The sequence below is a fragment of the Papaver somniferum genome, chromosome 8 (genome assembly GCF_003573695.1).
Source record: "Papaver somniferum cultivar HN1 chromosome 8, ASM357369v1, whole genome shotgun sequence".
Classification (NCBI taxonomy): domain Eukaryota; kingdom Viridiplantae; phylum Streptophyta; class Magnoliopsida; order Ranunculales; family Papaveraceae; genus Papaver; species Papaver somniferum.
The window spans coordinates 3,637,355-3,650,304 of record NC_039365.1 but is presented as its reverse complement, the minus strand read 5'-3'; the positions used below and the strand labels follow the sequence as shown (position 1 = coordinate 3,650,304).

Genomic DNA, 12,950 nt, shown 5'->3' with positions numbered 1-12,950 from the left:
CCATCATGCTTTTTGTTTGCTAGAAATCAATAGGTTTTATTTGGTTGAGTTGGCCTTGATTTGTGTTTTCTTACCCTTCCAACTTAGAAAATTCTATTGTATGCCTGAACGTAAAAGAGACGCACTAGGTAGATTTGTTAAAGAGAAACCTAGTAGTTCGAAGCGTCTCGATTACCTTAATCTAGAAAGTCCGAATTTTGAAGAGTCTGTTTTTGAACGTCCTTTGACTGAGGAGAGAATCCCTGTTGCTCCGATAGCGCCATGAATGACAGCTTTGAAAGCTTTGTTGAATCCAACTAGGACTACTCGTCCTTCGTGTATTAAGTTAGCTGAAACGGAGGCACCCTATGAACTGAAACCTGGGACCTTACAGATGCTCCCAATCTTTTTAGGGAAAGAAAATGAAAACCCTTATTACCATGTTAGGGATTTTGAGGAAATTTGTAGTACTCTAAGAATTAGAGGCTTAGATGATGATGCTTTGAAACTTAGGTTATTCCCATTTTCCCTGAAAGATAAGGCCAAGTCGTGGCTGTATAGTTTGGACTCCGAGTCAATTGAGACATATGAACAACTTATATCTTCCCTTTTCAATAAGTTTTTCCCTAGGCACAAAACATCGTCTATTAGGACGCAAATATGCACATTTTCACAACAAGAGGGAGAATCTTTATATAGGTATTTGGAAAGGTTCAATGATTTACTATCCCAGTGTCCTCATCATGGTTTAGAAAAGTTTAGGCTAGTTCAGATCCTTTATGAGGGTTTAGATTACTCCACAACGACCATGGTTGAGTCTCTATGCACTGGTGGATTTGAAAACCAAACTGTTGATGCGGCAATGGAATTTTTTAATGAAATCGCCGAAAAAACTCAGCAATGGGAAAATAGTATGGAACCCCATAAAACAATTCTTTTAAGTAAAGGAAACGTTAATAGGGTATAAGTAGGCTATGAATCAGATGCCAAAATTGCTTCTATAGCAAAAAGGTTAGAAGCCTTAGAAGTGGGCCAGACTAGTGGTAGATTGGAGCCTTTTTGGAAAGGCCAGAATATTGAAGAGCAAGCCAATGCTCTTTATAATAACACTAGATTTGATAACCGTCAAAAGATTGACCCATATTCAGAAACCTATAATCCTGGTTGGAGAAACCATCCGAACCTTTCGTGGTCTAAGGGCCAAAGTCAAGGTCAGTTTAGTAATTCTAATGCCCCCCAGGTTTTGGCTATACTAAGAATCCTTCAGGACTAGTTCAGTTTCAGAATCAATCAGATAAGAAAATCCTAAGTTTAGAGGAATCTCTCGCCTTGTTAACTCAGCAAACTGCAAAATTTCAGTTATCCATAGAACAGAGTCTACAAGCTAGTAACAGGATAGGACAAGAAAATAGTAAGGCTATTTCCGAGTTAAAAACCCAGGTTGGTCTCATAAGTGATTCTTTGAGAGAAAAAGATAAGTTTCCTAGTCAAACACAACCCAACCCTAGAGGATTTCATGAATTAGGTGCAAAACCATCGAATCAATTGAATGCTGTTAGAGCCCTTAGAAGTGGTAGAGTTGTAGACAATAAGGTAACCATGCCCGATAGTGAACATACTGTAGTTCACCCCTCAGGATCTCACCTCTCAGGACCAGTAGCTGAAGAGACTGATAAAGTTTCTGATGATGTGAATTCGGTTCCTGAAAGGTCTAATTTTAGGCCTAGAGCCCCATTTCCTCAGCTATTAGTACCAACAAAGAAGGAATCAAACTTTAATGATATAGTGGAGGTTTTTAAGCAAGTTACCATAAACCTTCCCTTATTAGATGCAATTAGGAAAATTCCTGCTTATGCCAAGTTCCTTAAGGATATGTGTACGCGAAAGCGAAAACTTAGCATCCATAAGAAAGACTTTTTAGCTAGTCACGTAATTTCAATCATTCAGAACACCACAAATCCAAAGTACAAAGACCCAGGTTCTCCTACCATTGCTTGCACAATAGGTAACTTCCGGGTAGAAAAAGCTTTACTTGACTTAGGAGCCAGTGTGAACTTACTGCCATTCCATGTATACTTACATCTAGGACTTGGTGAAATGAAACCTAATCAGATGACACTGTAGTTAGCTGATAGGTCTGTTAAAATCCCTCGAGGTGTTATAGAGGATGTTCTTATTGAGGTTGACAAGTTTATTTATCTAGTGGATTTCGTGGTCTTAGATACCCAACTTGTCCCTGACCCAGAGAACCAGATACCTGTGATTTTAGGTCGCCCATTTTTAGCTACGTCTAATGCGATCATTAACTGTCGAAATGGTGTGATGAGTTTATCTTTTGGTAATATGACTATGGAGATGAACATTTTTAATGTCAGTAAGCAACCTCATGAGCTAGATGACACATGTGTGAGCATGATAGAAGCCTTAGTTTAGGAGTCATTACCAAACATCTTGTCTGAAGACCCATTAGAAAGTTGTCTATCCCATTTTGGTTTAGATTTTGACGACGATAGCACTACTGAACAGGTGAATGCGCTATTAGATTCTACCCCTATGTTAGACACTGATAGATGGAAAGCTAGGTTCGAACCATTACCAGTTTTTGAGGCTACCCTAATTCCTTCGTTAGAAGAGCCCCCAAAGTTGGACCTTAAACCACTACCAGATACTCTAAAGTATGTGTTTTTAGGCCCATATGAAACTTTACCTGTGATTGTAGCTTCCGATTTGGATAACGATCAGGAAAGTAGGCTAGTAAATGTACTTCAAGACAATAAAGAAGCTTTAGGGTGGACTATAGCAGACATTAAGGGTATAAGTCCTACTGTGTGTATGCATCAGATTCATTTAGAGGAAGACTCCAAACCTTCTAGGGAGATGCAACGTCGACTGAACCCTAACATGAAAGAGGTAGTTCGAAAAGAGGTGCTTAAGTTGTTAGATGCGAGTATTATTTACCCAATTTCAGACAGTAAGTGGGTCAGCCCTGCTCAGGTTGTGCCCAAGAAATCATGTATCACTGTAGTCCAGAATGATAATAATGAATTAATCCCAACCCGAGTGACCACGGGATGGCGTGTGTGTATTGACTATAGGAAATTGAACAAGGTCACAAGGACGGATCACTTTCCCCTTCCATTTGTCGACCAAATGCTAGAGCGATTAGCTGGACATAGTCACTATTGCTTCTTAGATGGCTACTCCGGTTATAGTCAGATCGTTATTGCCCCATAAGACCAAGAGAAAACCACTTTTACCTGTCCCTTTGGTACCTTTGCGTATAGACGCATGCCTTTCGGGCTATGTAATGCCCCTGCAACTTTTCAGCGTTGTATGATGAGCATATTTTCTGATATGGTAGAACGATTCTTAGAAGTCTTTATGGATGATTTTTCAGTGTTTGGTTCATCTTTGGATGAGTGCTTGCATCATTTGACATTAGTGTTGACTAGGTGTAAGGAAAAAAATTTAGTGCTTAATTGGGAAAAATGCCATTTCATGGTTAAATCAGGAATTGTGTTAGGGCACATCGTCTCTTCAAAGGGTATAGAGGTAGAAAAGGCCAAAATTGACCTTATTTAGACTTTACAGGTCCCAAAAACCGTAAAAGATATTAGGTCATTCTTAGGGCATGCGGGTTTTTACCGTCGATTCATTAAGGATTTTAGCTTGATTTCTAGACCTCTTTGCAATTTGCTTGCAAAAGATATTAAGTTTGTCTTTGATGATGCTTGTTTAGAGGCTTTCGAGAAGCTTAAAACTTTACTCACTACTGCCCCTATAGTCCAGGCACCTAACTGGAACCTACCCTTTGAGATTATGTGTGATTCTTCAGATTATGCTATAGGCGTCGTTTTAGGAAAACGAGAAAACAAATTACTTCATGTGATTTATTATGCTAGAAAAACTCTAAATGATGCCCAAATGAACTACACAACTACCGAGAAGGAACTTTTAGCCATCGTGTTTTCCTTGGATAAGTTTAGGTCCTACCTATTAGGTTCTAAGATCATAATCTATACAGATCATGGTGCTTTGAAATACCTTTTATCTAAGAAGGATACCAAACCTAGATTGATTAGATGGATCCTATTGTTAAAGGAATTTTCCCCAGACATTAGAGACAAAAAGGGTGCAGAAAATGTAGTAGCAGACCACTTGTCTAGGCTTTAGTTCTCTTAGTGATTCCCTTCCTATATGGGATATCTTTCCTGATGAACAATTGTTCTCTATCTCCCAATCACCTTGGTATGCAAATATAGTGAATTATATTGTTACTGGTCGAACCCCTCAACATTGGGGTAAGCAAGATCGTTCTAGGTTTTTAGCCGAGGTTAAGCATTTCGTTTGGGACGATCCTTATCTGTTTAAGTATTGTCCGGACCAGATTATTAGGAGATGTGTATCTGAGAGCGACCAGTCTAGTATCATCTCCTTTTGTCATGAACATGCATGTGGAGGTCATTTTACTGATAAGAAGACTGCTGCTAAGATTTTGCAGTGTGGATTTTACCGGCCTTCGTTGTTTAAAGATTCCCATACTTGTGAGCGTTGCCAGAAGTTAGGAACCATTTTCCGTAGAAATATGATGCCTTTGAACCCTATTTTATTGATTGAGGTCTTTGATGTGTGGGGCATTAATTTTATGGGTCCATTTCCTAGTTCGTTTGGTTATCTTTACAAACTTGTCGCTGTAGAGTATGTTTCTAAGTGGGTTGAGGCGGTTCCGTGTAAAACGAATGACCACAGTTTCGTAGTCCAGTTTTTGAAAGAGTATATACTTACACGTTTTGGTACGCCGCGAGCTGTAATTAGTGATGGAGGTTCACACTTTTGTAATAGACCATTTGCTCTTTTAATGAAACAATACGGTATTACCCATAAAGTAGCAACCCCATATCACCCTCAGACTAGTGGTCAGGTAGAGGTTTCCAATAGGGAAATTAAACGTATTCTAGAGAAAACAGTTAATCCAAATAGGAAAGACTGGTCGACGAGGCTTACTGATGCCTTATGGGCTTACCGTACTGCGTTTAACACACCCATTTGAATGTCACCTTATCGTTTAGTGTTTGGAAAGGCATGTCACCTGCTTGTTGAGTTTGAGCATCGAGCCTATTGGGCTATTAAGAACTTAAACTTTTCACTTAACAAGGCAGGAGCTCAAAGAAAGCTCCAGCTCAGTGAGTTGGAAGAGATTCGTAGAGATGCATACGATAGTGCTAAGGAGTACAAGAACAAAATGAAACTTGTGCATGATAGGAATATTTTACGAAAATCATTTTCTCCAGGTCAAAAAGTTCTTCTGTATGACACTCGTTTGCATCTATTCCCCGGGAAGTTGCGCTCTTGGTGGACCGGTCCTTTTGTGGTCCGTACTGTTTTCCTCATGGCGCTGTTGGGATTGAGACACCAGATGGTAGTAGTTCTTCGAAGGTTAACGGTCAGCGATTGAAGCCCTTTTTAGAGCCTTTTCCTACAGGTGATGTTGAGGAGGTCCCTCTGGAGGACCCTGTTTACCTTGATTGACCATCGAGGCGATTTTGTATGTTGTATAATATTTTTGTAGGTTTTTGGTTACACTTCACCCAGGTACTATCTTTCCGACTTCTCTCTTTACTATTTCCTCATGTTACTTATATTTTTGGTAGTGTTCTTTGATTAGAAACATTGAGGACAATGTTATATTTAAGTTTGGGGGTGGGGTAGAACTTTTTGTTACCTTTTCGTTGCAATAAATAAACTCCAAAGCCTAGAAATTTATCCCTATTAAGGATGGCACTAACCAATATAAGTGGATGGAAGCATTTTTGTTGTAGGAGTTGAGGAACCAATATGCTTAGATGGCAACATCTAAAGAGTCTATTCATAAAAGCACAGAGCTCAGGTGTTAGAAATAACATGATAGTTTCACCATATCTCGTTGAGTCATTTTCACTTCTGTTTTTATTTTGTTTTGTTTTTAAACTATGTTTCTCTAAGTGATTAGGTGGGGATCACGATTCAAGTTGTTACCAATGCTAGGGTGAATTAGAGTGATTGAGATACAAAAAAAAAAGACCAGACCATCAGACCAACTGGAATAAATTAAATAAAGTCGACCACTGGAACCCTTGTATATGCCAGTTGTGTTGACCTAGAGTTAGGATTATCGACCACTGATACCCTTGTATATGCCAGTTTGATATTAGTCAGACCGGTATCTCAGTCCATTAGGATAGGTTCATTTTGGCGGAGGCCTTCAGACAGATATGAGAAACACCGTTCACCTAGTAAACTTCAAAACCATCTATGTTTTTCTATATCTATCTTCTTGATCTATCCATGTGATTAGTTTTGACTCCGGATATTGATGTCCATAGTGCAACTATTTGAGTAGAGCTCTGTCACTTATATATGAATTTTAGTGTGCTTGAGTGCAAACTCGTGTACAACAATTGGAATTTCGCATTAGGGTACTTCCTCCTGTAGTCAATAAGTATGCCAACCAAGGAGATTCTTTAGTGCCTTCCAAGGTTCTGTGTAGATAGATAGGGTCTGGAGTATAAAGGTTTTGTGGGTATACCACTGGTAAACCCTCCGGAGACAACACTCCGCCTCTAAGCACACCTAGGGGTTTAAAGGCTTATTGCATACGCTAAATGCAATCGACGATGCCTGCGACAATGAGTTAGGATTTTATTTCTATTTTATTTTTGCTCGAGGACTAGCAAATAATAGGTTTGGGGGTATTTGATAGACACATTTTTATGTCCGATTTGTCTCGATTCTATATATTGTTAGGGCTCATTTTTGTACTTATTATGGTGTTTTATTTATTTGCAGGTATTTTTGGCTAATAAACATTTTTGGAAAAAATTGGCTCGAAAAGTTGACTGAAAGCACCCGGAGGACACTTGCTATTCGGACCCCCATATTGGATAAGGGGCAACCCCAGGACACCCCTTAAGGCAGCTGCTAAAGGAACCCCTACTCTGGATAGGGGGCTCCCTTTCTTCTTCACGGTTTCAAATCCAGAAAATTGGCGGGAAAAATTTGGCAGTTTGGCAATCGTTATTTGAAGGAGTTTGAGGTCGATTAAACCTCTGATTTTCATAGGATAGACTCCTTATGGGTCTAGGAATCTGATATGGGTGTTTAAATCGACTGGACTGGGCTCAATCGACGGATTTTTATCACAACAGAAATATATGGAAAGTTACGTGTGTGACCTGTTTTAGGGAATTTTAGAGATATTAAAGTGTTGTGAACCTTCCCAAAGATTTGTATCTATCTAAGGAAGAGTTTAGAATAAAAAGGAAAGGTCAGAAACGCGTAGAAATTCTAAAACAAGAAATTTCCACAACTTTGCTGTGAAGAGAAGGAAAGAGATTTTGGAAGATTTGGGAGATATTTAATCGGTATTTTTGATATAAATAGATGTCTTGGGTCATATAGCAGATGTGTCGAGAGTTTGGGGACCTAAGGAGAGCCAGAGAAGAAGAAATCAGAGCTTTACCAAACTCTGTTTCTGCTGCTGAAGAGGAAGAACGCGAAGAACATTGACGCACGGGGAACAGTCGCAGAACAGTGTCGTTGTTTAACAGCTGAAGAACATTAAGCTGTGCAGGACAGTCGTATTCTAGGGTCCTAAATTTCTAATCCTGTAACAGTTGATTAGCAACGTATATCTTCAGTATTGCAACACCAACTGTAATGGTGACTTATGTAACATCTATACACCGTTGCAGTTCTGTTGTTTTATATATTCTCTTCAATAAAACCACCTTTTGATCCATGATTTATTATTTTGAACCTTTTTTTGATATGACGAGCTAAACCCCATTGCTGAGGCGATAGAGGAAGCTATTTTTCCAACAAAAAGTGGTACAATCTATTTAATTTAATTTATTTCAATTATTATTATGATTATTTACCTTGGATTATTATTGAATATGATTTTTATTTGAGTGATTGTGATCTATTTTGATGGAGTATGCTTAGTTTGTAGACTCTTGATGCTTCATGCTTGGTATTTACAATTATTGCTTTAGAAAATTTATATGTTGCAATAGTAAGAATCAAATTGAACAAGAAAATTGCATGAATATAAATATTGGATTAAATCACTTTGAATTTGGAAAATAGTGGAATCTCAGCCTCAGTGTTTTTTTAATATTGATATCAACTTTGATTGAGTTTGTTATAATTTTTAGTGAGTTTTCTATTTTAATATTAGAATTTAAGTCTAATTAATATCCTTCACAAGTCTGAGAATCGAACCACTTTTACCACTATCTATTAATCACATCACGTACTCGTCATACGAAAGACCCCTACTGGGACCGAGTCCCATTCCTTGTCCGTGGTCAAATTTTGTATGGTAGCTTTCCTCCTCCGGAGCTTCCCATCGAGCCTTATCCCTTCTGGGTTATTAACGATGATAAAGTATGCCGCTTTTCCTCGGTTTTTTTTGGTCCTAACTGTATTGGCTCTGGGTATTGATTATCTTTTGGTTGTCGTAGGTTAAGCCTCACGGAGAGCCTGTTAAGGCGGCTCTAATTTATAAGAAGATAAGTACTAGCACAAGGGTCAAGGAGGATCAGGGGAAGGTAACAAACACATAGCTCTAGTTCTAAGTACATGTACTTGCCCCTAATTTTTTCCTTCACATGGTCTGACGTAGGGACTTGTGAAGAAAATGCTTAGGTGCGAGGATGAAAATGTTGGAGGGTCCGAGGTTCAAGAGGGTGAGGATTTTGATGATCGGTGTCCCATTTCTCATTTTTTGAAGATGTCGCTAAAAAATTGCTCTGATGTCTCATCTGCAACTGTAGGTGGTGAGGTTCAGGTTGAGGAGAAGATCCCAAGGCGCAATCCTCCTCGGGGTAGATCAGTGACGAAGTGTGAAATACCGAAAGATTCGGATATTGTGATCGAGATACCCTATCAAGATGATGAGGACGATATCTTCGGCGATGACGATGATGATGAAGCTAAGAAAGATGATGATGTTGCTGTTGTGGTTTCTGGCTTGCAGTCTAGCGAGCCCAGGCCGACCGAAACACCTGTGTTGGATAAGGTTACCACTGTTTAGACTAAAGTGTTGCAGAGGTTGCCCCAGGGTGTCTCTGGGTCATCGCCAATCGTCCATACTTCGTTCACCATTTCGGTCCCTATTTGTAACTCGCTCGGCGCACTGATCTCTGAGGACTTTGGGTCCTATACCGATGAGCAGATGATCGCCGCCATTCCCCAGTACGACGATATCTCGTATACTTTTGACACCATGGTGAGTATTGATAAACACATTTTTTTGTCTGACTTGTCTCGATTCTATATATTGTTAGGGCTCATTTTTGTACTTATTATGGTGTTTTATTTATTTTTAGGTATTTTTGGCCAATAAACATTTTTGGAAAATATTGGCTCGAAAAGTTGTCAGAAAGCACCCGGAGGACATTTGCTATTCGGACTCTCACTTTGGATAAGGGGTAACCTAATTACTAAGGGAAATCCCATTTCCAGGAAGTTTCTAATCGCACCCCTACTCTGGATAAGGGGCAACCATCTTCAACATTTCAAAAACCAGGTTTTTGGCGGGAAAATAGGTGCAGTGAAGAACAGTTTTGGCAATCGTGATTTGAAGGAGTTTGAAGTCGATTAAACCTCTGATTTTCATAGGATAGACTCCTTACGGGTCTAGGAATATGATATGGGTGTTTAAATCGACTAGACTGGGCTCAATCGACGGATTTTTCTCACAACAGAAAATATGGAAAGTCACGTGTGTGACCTGTTTTAGGGAATTTTAGAGAGATTAAAGCGCTGTAAACCTTCCCAAAGATTTGTATCTATCTAAGGAAGAGTTTAGAATAAAAAGGAAAGCTCAGAAACGCGTAAAAATTCTAAAACAAGAAATTGCTGCAACTTGGCCGTAAAGAGAAGGAAAGAGATTTTGGAAGATTTGAGAGAGATTTAATCGGTATTTTTGATATAAATAGATATCTTGGGTCATATAGAAGAGGTGTTGAGAGTTTGGGAACCTAAGGAGGATATATTCTCGGTTTGAAGAAAATAGAGGTGAAGATATTGTTTGTGTTATTACATGTTGATTTGGAGAAGATTTTCCGTGGGAGTATATTCTGCATTGATTGGAGGAGTTATATGGAAGGAAATGGAAATAAGATATTCTGTTTTGATTTGTTATTATCCTGAAGATATTTCAACAACTCATATACACGTAACAGAAAAGGGAAGGAGAATAAAATCTCCATGATTTGGCAGAAAAGTCAAAAGAAGATATTTTCGGGTTTAAGTGATTTGATTCTCTGAGTTATAGTAGGAAGTTACGTATGATATTCTTTTAATATTTGCGGATGTCTTATGGGGGGGTTTTGGGATGAATCAAACAACTTAGAATCGTGTGATAATAATGGAAAATATTCCCGTGGAGAATAATGGTGTAAAGAGAAAATATTTGCGCATTGAACAAGAGATATTGGGTGCTGCTGAGACTATATAATGAGTTTACCGGAGTCATAGATGGGCATCGAGAGTTGGGAGAGTTTGTAACGCCTGTTTAGCGGTTTATGTTATTTTTCTCCTTTTCTTCATTGTAAACACCATTTGAGCTATATAAAAAATATTTTGAGAGTGTCTACATCATGAGTAGCTAAACCCCAACACTGAGACGACGGAGGAAGCCGAATTTCATACATGGGTAAAATTATTTTATTCTCTATATGACTTTTGCACTAATTAAAATAGAATTATTATTTTGATTAATTAGTTGTCATTTCATTTGATGGGTCATGCTTTCTTAGATGTTTTGATGTCCCATACTTAGGATTTACAACTAATATTTTGAGAATCTATCTTGGCAAAAATAAGAGTCCATGTTTTTTTTTATTGAGCTAGTATTGTTGAAGAATAAATAATTGAACTTGATAATATGAATTCGGTGAAATCCTATTCCCAGTAACTCTCGCTTTTGTTTATCATTTTCATTAAATCTTTAAATTTAATCTTCACAAGTCCGAGAGAACGACAACCATCTTACTACTATATCAAATATACCACTAATTTGGCGCCGCCGACTCGGATTTGTTTTTAAATTAATTTTTAGGTTTATTTTGTAAAGTATTTTTATTTCATTTTAGATTATTTCTTTTCCTTTTTATGCGTTTCTTTTTGTATTTGTTTCAGGGACTTTTTGAGGATGATGACTTCTTCTGAGGAGACGTCACATAAGATGACGCTGGCGGGATATAAGCGTAGAAAGTCAAATTATCAGGAAACCTCATCTGATATGACGCTTGCTGAATATAAGCGTAGGAAACAGTATGGAGTTTCTACTCCACATGTGGTAAGTGAAGAGTCACCTTTAAAAATATATGAGAAGTATTACAAACACACACCGTCTAGTTTGGAACAAAGATTGAGAGTTCTTGAATGTCAAAGATTATATGATGATGATGATGAATCTTGCAGTGACTCTCTGTTCCAAACAGAACATATAGATGACCCTGTGGATGATTGTGTGGATGATTTTCCTAATTCCATAGATGAATCCATCCCACAAGATAGTTCACCCAACTTAGAGGTTGTTTCTAGACTCCTAGACTTCCAAAAGTTTCCTAATTTAGGGTTAGAATTGTGTGCTTCTAAAGTGTTGTTGGATTACTTCTCATCTAAGTACCCAGAGGACTTGCCTATTCCTGATATCGTACATGAGCCAATTGAAAATTTTCCAGTCCCAATAATATCCCCATATTATGTTCTTTACATACTTCCTTGTGTTGTAAAAACTTGGTTTGGAGGTAAGTCTCTGTTTTTTATAGTTTCAGTGTCTCCGCATCGTGATAACATAAGTGTGAAGCTGTCATTTCTAAATGTTGTATTTTGGGTTGATCCCCAAATTTTCAGGTTGTTAGTTTATGGGGATCCTTTTTGTATATTCCAGTAAGTGTATTTTTTTTTTTTTTATATTTTCGTTTACTTTTTGAATTTCCCATCTTAATATTTGCGTTGGATGACTCAATTACATTGAGGACAATGTAATGTTTAAGTGTGGGGGAGAGGTTAACTTTTTACTTTATTTTTCAGGAAATTCCTTGCACATCATGAGCAACTGTTTAGCGGGTCTGCCCTTTTTCTTACATGTTTATGACCAGCTGTGTAGCGGGTCTTTTCTTTTTTCTTGCATTATATGACCAGCTGTGTAGCGGGTCTAAAAAAAATATATATAAAAAAAATAAAAAATATGACCAGCTGTGTAGCGGGTCTCTTTCTCTTTATCTTATTATATGACCAACTGTGTAGCGAGTCTAAAAAAAAGACCAGCTGTGTAGCGGGTCTCTCTTTCTCTCTTATTATAAGACCAGCTGTGTAGCGGGTCTCTCTTTCTCTCTTATTATATGACCAGCTGTGTAGCGGGTCAGTTTTCTGTTTTGCTCGAGGACTAGCAAAATGTAAGTGTGGGGGAATTTGATGAGCACGAAAGTGCGAATAATTTTCACCCATAAATACATTAGCCGGGAGTCATTTTATCACTAATAAACTTGTTTGTAGGTGTTTTAATGAAACAAGCTCTTATGGAGAAAGTTTCTCGAAAAGTGGTTTTTGTACCCCGGAGGACACATGCTATTCGGACTCTCAATTTTGGATAAGGGGTACCCAATTACTAAGGGGCATCCTAATTGCTATTCGCACTCCCGGATTGGATAAGGGGAGGAGCGGTGATTTCCTTTGATTTGTAAAAGGAAGGATATATTCTCGGTTTGAAGAAAATAGAGGTGAAGATATTGTTTGTGTTATTACATGTTGATTTGGAGGAGATTTGCCGTGGGAGTATATTCTGCATTGATTGGAGGAGTTATATGGAAGGAAATGGAAAGAAGATATTCTGTTTTGATTTGTTATTATCCTGAAGATATTTCAACAGCTCATATACATGTAACAGAAAAGGGAAGGAGAATAAAATCTCCATG

The 12,950-nt window shown here is 38.2% G+C and overlaps 1 pseudogene; it reads right to left on the bottom strand.

The window, feature by feature from the left end:
• Positions 1-629: 629 nt before the first annotated feature.
• On the bottom strand, positions 630-729 carry LOC113307257 (annotated as a pseudogene).
• Positions 730-12,950: the final 12,221 nt, after the last annotated feature.